Source organism: Phascolarctos cinereus, unplaced genomic scaffold, assembly GCF_003287225.1.
Source record: "Phascolarctos cinereus isolate Bilbo 61053 unplaced genomic scaffold, phaCin_HiC Scaffold_5;HRSCAF=322, whole genome shotgun sequence".
In the NCBI taxonomy this organism is placed as follows: Eukaryota; Metazoa; Chordata; class Mammalia; order Diprotodontia; family Phascolarctidae; genus Phascolarctos; species Phascolarctos cinereus.
The window spans coordinates 89,900,596-89,913,084 of NW_027555958.1; the positions used below are offsets into that span (position 1 = coordinate 89,900,596).

The window sequence follows — 12,489 nt, forward strand, 5'->3', positions numbered from 1 at the left end:
CTGCTTATAGCACCTTTCCTGGGAATTATTCAGTTTTGGGTATTGATTCCTTGCAATTCTAAGAACTTCTTCATAAAGTGATATTAATGGAATGAATAAGAGGTTAGCAGATAGAATGAGGGAGGTAGGGTAGGGAGAGAAGATTTGATGTTAATCTCTCTGTCATGCTCCATAATGGTATTTTACATTTATGTTCCATTTAACCCAGAAAATTGCCTTTTCTTTTCTGTTACCATCTTTTCTTGCCCAATTTCCTGACTTGCAGAAATTTTTTTTTCTTTTAGAAAATGTGCCGTGGATTATTGAATGTCTTTAGTACAAGCCCATGCTCTCCAACTTTGTGCTTACCTCTTTATGTATAACGCATTTGGTTAGTGTGAGAAGCAGTGTTACATACTGAATAGAGAGCTAGTATGGAAACCATCATTGTTGTTTGTAGTTCTTTTTCAAAGAGCACCATGACATCAGCGAGGTGATGACATGACATGCAAGTGAATTGGATTTAAGTGAGGATTTAAGTGAAGTCACCAGCTTCACTTTCTCCTTTGAGGCCATCTGAGTCTAGTGGTGAGTTATAGATCAGGATGACTGGAGATAGCCCCAGAAGCCATGAAGACATAGGTTCAAGACTTGCCCTGGATAAGTATTGAGCAAAGGAACCCAGGCAAGTCAATCAATTTCTCAGGGTTCTAGGCTTCTCTCTGGGACTATAAGTTGCTTACCTACAGTTTTATGAATGCTCCCTTACCTTAGAGTTCCCAAAGTAGTGAAATTACTGGTCCAGTCTTTAATGCAGTCTTCCTTAGTAAGTATAGAACCTATTTTAAAATTATTTTCTTTCAACGAACAAGCACTTATTTTATTTTTCTTGTACATCCCTTTGCAATTGGTGGTGCAGTGGATAAATCCTTGTACCTGGAATCAGGAAGGTCTGAGTCCAAATCCACCCTCAGACACTTAATAGCTGTATGACCTGGGGAACATTAATTGACCTCTGTCTGCCTCAGTTTCCTCAATTGTAAAATGGCACAGCACCTATCTCACAGGGTTTTAGTGAGCATCAAATGAGATAATACTTGTAAAAGTTATTTAACATAGCTCCTCACACATAGTAGATGGTGTAGAAATGTTTATTTGCTTCCCTTTTTTTCCTCCCCCTAGTTGAACAAAAGAAGAAAGATGAAACCCTCACAACAAATATGTGTAGTCAAGCAAGCAAATTCCCACATTGGCCTTACCTAAAAATATATTCTGCATCTTCAGCCTAAGATGATAATCTTAGGAAAGTTATTTTTGAAAAATTTTTGAATTCTAAAAATAATTTCAGAATAATTTTAGTTCTTAAGTTTATCAGGACAGGTGCTATTATGGCTAGTATTTTATTGCATTGTTTATATTTTGTGATATTTTCTTTTATTTTTTACCCTGAGTAGCTTGAGGCCATAACAATATGATGGCATACATTTTCTCTGTTTTGGCAGTGGAGATGTCAGCACTGCTGAAATAGAGACACTGCTCTGATGCCAACACAAATGTCATTGTTAGTTCACAAACTGTCACAACCAGCTGGCAGCTAATAGTCTCTCTAAAACATAGTATCTGTCACTAGCAACAGGTAAAATATTTGGGCTCAACACATTAGACCTGAGTTATCCCTGAAATCTACTGGATTGCCAAAAGGGATAATAAGAACAAAAATGTATAGTAAAATTTATTATTCAGTCAGATCTAAAATTTGAAGCCATGAAGGGATGTTTTTAAAAATGCAAATGCCGTTATACACAGATAGCAGATAAACCCAGGGAAGCATGATTTGTGTGTTGCCCACAAATGTTGAAGTATGCTTTAAATAGTCTTAATAGACATCCTCTTCCTATCTAGTAACTCTAGATCGGAAGTAAATTTTATGCATGGATAAAATTTTTGTAAAGTAGCTCTGACCAGTAATGTTTCTTTCCCAGAGACTCGTCCATGCCATCTCTAGGATCCAGCTTGAGTCTTTCTTTTACACCTGATTTGTAAAATATAACAGATTTTAAGGAAGTCACAAATAAGTAGCCTTGTTCACACGCAAAAGAAAAAGGCATCAAGTTAATTGTTCCATTTAATTTTCCTCTAACAATAAAGGAAAATGCATAAATGGGGGAGAGGAGACTAGAAGTTTTTTTTAATTATAATTCAAAGTCTGCACACTAAAAATAATTTTTTTTTCCTTTTTGCCCTGTCAGTCCAGATCCTAGAAGAAGGGACGTCAGAGAGATTTGGTTATTGAATCTCCTGATTCTGAGTCTAATTTGTTACCTTTCCCCATCCACAGATTATGCTAGAGCTATATTATTTTTCTATTGTTCTGTTCCTCTAGGAAGATGGAATACATATTCTCTAACTTGGACAATATATTTTCCATTCCTGGGGAAGAGATACTCCTTTTTGGGAAATAATGTACATGGTCACTTGAGAGTAGTCCTTACAGAATATCTAGGAGTAGAAATCCATTTTCACTTTTTGCTCTATAAATCGCAACTAAGTTCTGAATTTTTTTAGAAGTCTGCGTGTAGGACTGGTCCATGTTCTCTTCCTAAAGGATTTTATCTTTTATGAAACTCAAGTTCATTTTGGTAATGTCAAAGCCTGTTACGTTGAAGTGAATTAGATGTGCCCCTTTCCTATCCCCTACCACCCCATTTAAGAAAAGAACAAATTGTGTACACAGTCACATAAAACCTTTGGAAATGAAAAGTCATGAGCTTTCAGAGGTGGACAGGTTTCTTTGTATGGACAGTTTTTTGTTTTGTTTTGTTTTTTGCTTTTTAGTGAGCCAATTAGGGTTAAGTGACTTGCCCAGGGTCACACAGACAGTGAGTGTTAAGTGTCTGAGGTTGGATTTGAACTCAGGTCCTCTTGATTCTAAGGCCAGAGCACTATTCACTGCACCACCTAGCTGCCCCTGGACAAATGTTTTTGATCTGTTCTAGAATTTCATACTTGGTGTAAAGCATCAGCAGCATTTTGGACACACATTTACTTGAAGGTAGCAGAGTTATTCTGTCAGATGATTTTAGCAATTACCCAAATGGAGTACAATATTTTTACCGTCATCATGCCTGCTTTTGTTACGTTATTAATTCAACCTGTGGACAGAGGTGTTGCTCAGAATATAAAATGTTATAGAAATTTCAAGAATATTGGTTTATTATATAAGTAAGCACTATACAGAACTTTTAATCTTATAAAAGATGAATTTTTTAATGTTGCCTGTGCCTCAAGCTGTTAAAAAGTGAAATATTAAAGAACTTCAAGAAAAAAAAAGTAAATTGCAACCAAATCAATACTATTATTACTTCTCTAAAAGGCTTGTCATTAGATTGTCCAATGACTTTACTCACCATCCCTGTAACTTCATTTTTCTTTGTACACCAGTCCCCTTTATGGTGGTTGTCTTCTATAAGAATGTAAATTTTTTAGGGCCTGTCTCTCATATTCATATCCCCAGTTTAGCATAATGCCCAGTCTATGCTAGCACTTATGTGGCCACCAAGAATTGTCTTCTTGCTCCATGTTCCACCCACTTAATGAGGGGTGAAGAGAATTAACAAACATATTAGAAGTCTCTGATGACTTGAAATTTGGGTGGTACCTACCTGCTAGAAAGGAGAATCCTTTAAGGGAATAGTAAGATGGTTTGAAATGATTCTTAGAAGCTGGAATAAAAATTAAATTATTATTATTTTATTTAATGAAGCAAACTGTTACTCAAACTCTAGGCCCTAGCACAGTCTTGATTTTGAAATACTCCTTGGTCAAGAATCCTATAAATTGAGACATCAGAATGACTTGAGAGAAGAAACATCCAAGAGCATGAGTGAGTCCTGGGTGTTTATACTGTTTATATACAGTGAGTGTGTATGTGTGTGTGAGTATATATATATATATATATACACATATAATTTATATATAGATAAACACATACACATATATGTTTAGATATACCATTTTATATATAAATTATATGTTATAATAATATATTCAATATATACAATTTATGTATTTATTTCTCAAGTAGAGCTATGCTTGGATTTAGAATAATAACATATCAGTAAAAAATGTTTTTAGCAAGTTTTTGCCTATAGTGCTGAGCATAGAATTTTCTTCCATACTTCTAACTCCAAATCTATGATCCTGTGGTAAAAAATGCTCGATAATATGGTTCAAAATAAAGATAGAAAGGAGGCCAAAGACTCATAGACTGCTTAGAAACTCCTGCTTGAATATTAAGAATACTTTCTTCTAGAAGAGAGTAAAAAGCATTGGGCAAGGTAAGCCAAAAATAACATCATGTTTAAAAGAAGGAAACTTTCAGCTAAGCAGCAACTGATTACTGATGTGGGAGCCATTACAGAATGAGCTTTCTGTCTATAGTCAGACCATGGGCTAGTTAGAGCAAAGATCAAATTGAGCCCCATCCCTGAAGAAAGGATAAAGGTGAGAAGAAGACAGAACAGGCAATTATAACAGCTTGAATGAACCCAACCTGTTTTAAAACAAGTTATTGGCATAAAACATAGGAACAAGAAAAAGGAAAAGACATTGATGAGTACATCATTTCATATAGAAGTTTAAACTATGCCATGGAAATACCACAATGAGGAGTCCAAATTTGCAACAACAATAAGATGAAAAATTTGCCTAAATCTATTCACTGTTCTCGTTGAGTCCAAGTGAAGGAAGAATTCACTTTGGTCTGTAGAATCCCCTCCATATGCACATTTACATGTAAGTAGGCACACATGCATATATGCATATACATAAATATCTATCTGCAATATGTTTGTGTGTGAATACTCAGGGTAAGTATACAGATATACATATATACTTATCCACACATATATGAAGCAGAAAGGAAAGTAATTTCAGATTCATGGTAAGACTGCATAAATGATTTCCTTGCATGAATGAAATTAAACTTACCAGGCCTTTTTCAATGACATGAAGTTTCAACTTTTTGTATAAATCCATAATCCTTCACAGTATGTTTAACCTTGTGCTATAGTGAGCAGAAGCTATATACTTAATACATATGTATATATGATTAGGTATAGCTCTTTATACATATGTGCCTTTAGACACACATGCATTAAGATCTCTGCCATATATTTTTAGAAAACTTAGCTGCTTAGATTATAAGTCTGGAAATTTGAAAGCAACCTCCCCCTGATCATTAAATGTTAGCTTTTAAAAATTTATCCTTTTTGGGATCTTTTCAAAAATGAATTCTTCAGTCATGAGGCCTCCTTTCCCTTTTACTTTCCTTCATTATTATTGTATTATACAGTCTATTGTATAGATATTTTCCCTTGATGAAAGCAAAAAGTACTATAAAGGTTTTTTTCAAAAAATGAAACAGACAATTATTTTAGATTTTGAATCGATGTTTTTGCTAAATTATTGTCTCTCTTTATATTGGTGTAGCACACAGGGGTACCCCACAACTCAGAGAATGGGTCCCTCACATGATACTAGCCAATATTCATGATATTCTAGTCAGCTGTAACTCACTAAACCTCACTGGAGTGTTTACCTTGTCTAGGCAGTCAGAGGACATTGCAAAGGCATTTTGTGAAATAGTGGAGTGAGAAAAGTAGCAATAAAACATATCCCCCATAAACCCGGGACATACTCTCCACCCAAATAAGCACACAGTCAGGAAGAATAGACACATATAGGGAACATATGTAGCTATAGTTCGCATGTAGCTGGATTTGCACATAAGGAAATGTGTGGCCAGGCCGTGTGTATAGAGGGATATATAAATATAGAGAGAATGCAATACCAATGCATATGCACTGAGTGACCCTTCAGGGCTGTTGATATTTTCCAGTGATGTTGTTACAGTGCTTCCACCAGGCCTGCAACCTGCTGGTTTTTGTTGCTAGTGTCATCTCTGCTGGACATTGCTCCCCTGATCCCCTGGTCACTTCTGGTTGCTGCTAAATATTGTTTCATTGCTTCACTGTGTGCTTTGTGATGGAACTGTTCTTTTGCTTCCTTTTTCTGGCTTCACCTGGAGACCTTGACTGAAGTGATTACTTTGCTTCATGAAAGACTAGTTCTGTGTACCTATGCTCCTACTATACCCCCTAAAATCTATTCATGGGCATTTGGGGCTTTCTGAACCCTAGGTAATAACCCTTGAACTAGGAGAAATCTTTGCATGAGAGATAATCATTTACCTATTCAGAAATTCGATGAAGACCTACACCAAGTAGGTTAGTATAAGAGGCAGTTATGATACAACGCTACTCACAGAAACAGACTGAGCATAAGGAAAAATGAACCAGAAAAAAAAAAAAGAAAGAAATTCTATTGGATTTGGCAGCTGGTTATTGGTGACCCTTGGGAGAGTAATTTCAGCATAATAATGGCAGAAGGCAGATAGCAAGGGATTGAAGAAAGGCAAGATGATGAGCATGTGTCAGCAATCATTTGAAGGCAGCTTTTAAAGAAGTTTAGGAAATTGTGGAAAGGAGAGGGATATAGTATAAGGATCAAAGGAACTCTGTGTGTGTGTGTGTGTGTGTGGTAGAAGATGAGTTTGTTTACAAGCAAGAGCAAAAGTGGAAATGAAAGTGCCTGAAAAAATGAGGAAACTGTTGCTGGAGGAAGGCCCTGGAGAAGGTAACTAGGAGTTATACCAAGGTGAAAGCAGAGGGATTTGCTTAAGTCGGGAGTAGGGAAACTTCATCCTCTCTGCTTAACAGGAGGGTGTGGATGCTGCTTCTGAATTTTCAAGTGTGAGAGCAGGGGAAATGAAGAACCAAGTTCAGTGAAACTTTTGGCTTTTGATAGACTTCATTCCCACTCAATCCAACAGGTATTTATGAAGTTGAAGGCCTTGTGCTAGTCATTGGGTCAACAAAATCAAAATGGAAAATGGGACCCTCAAAGAAAAGACACGAGGATACAACATGTAAACATGCTGAGTCTGTTGTTCCATCTATCTGCTGTGCTCTATCTCTCTATCATCTATCTACGTATCCATCACTTCTTTCCTTCCTTCCCTTCCTCTCCGTTCTTTACCTCCCTTCCTCCCTCCTTTTTTCTTTCTCTCTCTCTCTTTCTTTCTTTCTTTCTTTCTTTCTTTCTTTTTTTTTCTTTCTTTTCTTTCTCTCTCTCTCTCTCTCTCTCTCTCTCTCTCTCTCTCTCTCTTTCTCTCTCTCCCTCTCTTCTTCCCTCCCTCCGTCCCTTTCTTTCTTTCTTTCTTTCTTTCTTTCTTTCTTTCTTTCTTTCTTTCTTCTTTCTTTCTTTCTTTCTTTCTTTCTTTCTTTCTTTCTTTCTTTCTTTCTTTCTTTCTTTCTTTCTTTCTTTCTTTCTTTCTTTCTTTCTTCATGCCTATCTTTTATAATAACTGGATTCAACTAATTCAAAATTCAGCTAAGAAGAAGACAATAGGCTGTTGATAGAAGCAGTGGCACATGAGCTGAGAAAGCCTTGAGCGGAGTTAAGGATTATTTCAAGAGGCATAGATGAAAAAGGAGTACCTTCTGGACATGGAATTCAGACTGTGCAAAGGTGTGGAGGCAAGTCAGTCTGCCTAGTTTGGGGACTGGCATGGAGTTTGATTTTGCTAAAGCAAAGAGCCTATTGAGGGTGTTTGATTCAGTATATAAGATATAAGCGAGACTGTGAAGGGCTTTTAATGCCATGCTTTTCAGAATGAATTCTTTCCATAGCAGAAAGAGTAAAATAATTGACAATTCAGAATTATATAAATCTGAATTTCATATTCAAATGTAATACAATAAAGTTCTCCCAAATTGTGATAAATAACTTAGTTATTAATTTTGTTTAATATAAGAAATGTTTCAGTTCATACCATATAAAAATTATTTATCTCACATTGGTGCCTATTAGGCTCAATATATAAAATGATCTAATTTGTGGAACCAAAAGTAGTACCTTATAGTCTGTATCACTCATTTCAAATTATTGGTTGACATTGCCTAAAATAAAATAAGCAAAAAATAAGAATCTATTAGGAGTAAATAACTTGGATTTATGGAGTATTGAAATAATATTTTTGGTTTGCTGAAAATGATTTTCTAAGTATATGAATTTTGCCAGATCCACAACCTCATTTGACAGGGAAAATTAGAAGACTTTTTTTTACTTAAGCTCATGAAAAATAAAAATGTAGGGTTACTCAGCATAGGTGTTTATATATCTTTACAGACACACACACACACACACACACACACACACATACTTCCTAAGTTTTTTTTTCTATTTTCTAGCCTTCTAAGAAGAACAGTGTGGTTCTTTTCAGCCAAGGCTGACCGAAAGACAACAGAATCATAGGTTCAGACAGCAACAGGTTATGTGTCACCATATGACACAACTATCTTCATTTGCATTGCACACAGAAGGCATGTTAGTCCCCAGTTGTTTCTTTTTGTTGATTATACCCATATACTCAGATGATAATTACCATCAATGGCAGTATCTTCAAATCCAGACAGCCAGGTGTTTGAACCAGCCCCCAAACCCCCAATATCAATTCAGTTCAATAAGTATTTATTAATTAGTAACTGTGTGCAAGACATTTCCCTGTACTATTTTGTTATACTGGTGGGTAAGAAGTAATTGCTTCCTTTGGGTAGGAGTATTTTGGTGTCAGGTTGATAGGAAGATATTGATATTTATTTACAGAAGGTAAATAAATAAGATAAAGGGATGAGTAGAAAAGAGATCCACATTTTACACTTTTAAATATTGTCCTATAATGTAGTAGAAGGAAAATTTGCATTACCTGCCTCCCAAATAAATTAATTCCTTTTTTTTTAAATGGGAAACAAAACTATTTTATGGAAACTTTGAAGTCAAACTACAGTGATGATAACTGATTAATTCTGAACTTTACTACTTATGACAGATTTTAAGCAACAAATTAGGGCTTTTGAAGGAGGGATGAGTAAGGGTATGAGGTGGGTCCAAACCTGTGATTTTTTTACTCTAGAGCAGAGGCATCAAATAGGAGGCCTGGCTGAGTGTTGCATGCAACTCTCCTGAGGGCTTCTCCTGATCACCTGAAGTGGATTAAAATAACATTGGGAAATATTTAACAAAATAAATAAAAATACAATGGAAATATTTTTGAAAGTAGATAAAAATACAGTGAAACATAGTGGTTTTCTAAGTCAATATGCCCTACAAGGATCCTTAATATATTTTAGTGATGCCTGTTTCTGTTTGGGTTTGACATCTCTGATCTAGAAAACTCTTGGTGAGGACCCTTGACTAGTGCAGTTTGGCAACTATTATACCTAGTCTTAGAGAATTTAATGGGGAACTAAAAGGTCAGTTAAGTGATATACATAGGGTTATGCATCCAGAATATATTAAAACTGTTCCTTCAAACCTGGTCCTCCTGACATCCAAGAATACCTCTGTATTCATTAATTCAGGCCACCACTCTTTCAAATAGGGCAAATACAACATAGAAGAAGCACAAAGAATATGCCCTATGACTCATTGGTCTCATACCCAGGACTGTACCCTATTGCTACAATTGAAAGAAAAAAAAGATAGCTCCATAAAAAAAAGTTTGAGGAAATATTATTTGTGATAGCAAAAATTTATAAACCACCCCTTTGCCCAGTATTTGTGGAGTGGCTGAATAAATTGTAGCTTATGAGAATAATGGAATATTATGGCCCCATAAGAAATAACAGATATGAAAATCATTATAAAGAATGGGAAAACATGATGGGAAAGAGTAAAGAAAGTAAAATCAGAATGATGACAGACATTTGACAGAAAGTGTTAAAGAAAAAATAACAGTGACAAAATCAGAAAAAAGTATATAGAAGAAAAGGTCCAGGAGAATACATAGGGGTAGAATAGGGTTATTATCTCATCAGAGGCACGTTTTTAGAAAACATCTCATGAATAATGGAGTTTGCTGTTTTAGGCAATCAGTTTTATTTATGTATTTGAATTTTTGTTGATGGTTGTAGTTAAGAAAAATTAAAACAAAACAAAAATGCGGTTTGAATATTTCTGACTTATATATGTATTAAATAATTTCAAATCTAATTTCTTTTACTTGGTAAGCATAAGTCTCTCTGTGTCCAATCATGGTAATAAATAGAACATGTGGATAGTTTCTGTTGAGGTAACAAAGCTCTCCAGTGAATCCGAATAAAATTAACAACTTCTATTTATATGTATTTTTATATTATTATTTTAATTCAGATTTTTATGCATAACTATTAGATTTTAAAATGATGTCAAAATCTGTATCTTTTTGCAAAAAAATGAAGTTATTGATAGAAACTAAGTCCCTTGAGGTCAGGGACTAATTTTATTATTTTTTTCTTTTTCTCAGAGTTGGCACAGTGCCCAACACTTACTAGGCAATTAACAATGTTTATTGATTTCACTGACTTATCTCATATCAGCTAAATATTTCTATGTCAAGTTATTAGTAAGGAGGTTTAGGGAAACTCAAATGGTGATTTAAGGTACATCATAATTTATCTCTCATTTTATTAATAGTAAAAGCAGTCTCAGTTCTCTCTTGCCACAAGCTACTTATTGATTTGCCATAGATTGATACCAACTAGTCATGTCAGCTATCTCTAAGGCAATATTAAAGAAATAGACAAAGATCTCCAAGGAAACACATTGATGTAGCAACAAAGGAAATTTACAGTGATGAGTAAAAAAGAAGAGCAGTTTCTAAAATCCCGTAGTGTAGAATAGGACATAAGAAATGATTGTCTTTTAGTGAGGATCGTATTAGGAGGAAAAATATGGTTCAGTAGTAGATTGCAAATTCAGTTAGTGAAAAGAGGAGACATTTTGAGAACAGAAGCAAAGAAGGAATAAATATGTAGATACCTATCACCAAATGTTTCACTGCCAGGGCAGATAGGGAGCGAAACGGAAATATCATGGATTAACTGTTGAAGGTGGGTATGTGATATCCTCAGCACAGATATATATAGGAGCCTAATGGAGTGAGAAGAAGAGACAGAAGGTATTAGTGTAATGGGGCAAGAGAAAAGCCAGGCATATCAGATTGGAAGGGGGAGAGGGGCTGTCTTGATCTTTCAAAAAGGTGATTGATGATTCTATGAGAGACATACTTCATCATGCCTTGATGATAGTCATTAAGAAACCATCATCTCTTTCTCAGGTCAATCTAATTTTCAAAAACTTATCAACAACCATAATATAACTGAGGGTTTTTTTTGGTTTGTTTTGTTTTGTTTCGTTTTGGAGACATGTGAGATATTTACTGAAGATAGTATAATTACTGGTGTACCAAACTTGAAAATTATCATGGGAAAATTTGATTTGAATGTGATCAGAGAATCTAAGCAAAATATAAAGGAAAATCAAAGCGAAACCCAATTGGACAGAGTTCTTTTGGACCAGTTATTTCCACAAAGCATAGATTACTAATTTGTTTTTCTTTGAAGCCATGTAAATGCACAACACTCATGCATTTCCATTATAAAGATTAGAGTGGCATTTGGCCTTGTAGACCTCCAAATGAGCAGCAAGATGCTAGTTGCTACCACATTATACTGATAATCCAAGAGTCTCTAGGTATTGACCTATCAATCAATGAAATGATACATGTTTATTAAGTGCTTACTCTGTGCCAGGTACCATACTAAGCACTGTGGATACAAAGAAAAAGCTGAACTTCCTACCTTTGAGATGTTCACTTTCTTAGAGGGGAGACAACATGTAAATGATTAAATACATACAAAAAATATGCAGAGTAGAATGAAGATAATCTCAGAGGAAAGGTACTAACAGCTCAGAAGACAATGAAAAGCTTCTGTAGAAGGTGAAATTTCAGCTGAAGGAATCAAGCATTCCAAGAGGCTGTTGGAAACATTCATCCACAAATAATTTCAAAATAAAATAAGGTCATATTTTTAGACTCTAATTTTATGCACATGCCTTATTATTAAGAGAAATTTAATGGCCTGCTTATGCAAGAGTCAAGTTGATTATGGGATTAAATGATACTGAATTTTGTACACTGACTTCCCCTTTCTCCTTAGCAACCCTTCCCTTTCCAAGTAGAGTGATATATAACTATTCCTGGTTTCCTCAAAACTCCTAGAGTAGTTGAATGAACTTCTCCTAAGCAGGTTCAGTAAAAATTCAGCTCTATATACATTTATTGAGATAAATAAATTCCATTAAGTTCTTCTGTGTAAAAGGCCCATAACCATATTATTTGTTATGTGCTTGCTACCAAAGGCAATTTCCCAAAGCAAACTGATGGACAGCCCATGTGTTCTAATGGTGATATCTGTAAAATATAAGATGAATATAAGGAAGATATGCAGCGCTGTGGGGAATACCCCCCCCACACACACACCCAGAATAATGAGGCCATAGATGAAAGTCCCACAGAATGGACAGGCACAGATGGGTTGTGATTTGCCTCATTGGAGCAAATATCCA

The 12,489-nt window shown here is 35.2% G+C and overlaps 1 protein-coding gene across 1 annotated transcript in view; it reads left to right on the forward strand.

Moving 5' to 3' along the window:
• The window catches only part of PRKN (parkin RBR E3 ubiquitin protein ligase), a 1,801,990-nt gene that overhangs the window by 845,110 nt on the left and 944,391 nt on the right, over positions 1-12,489 (forward strand). The window lies entirely within an intron of this gene.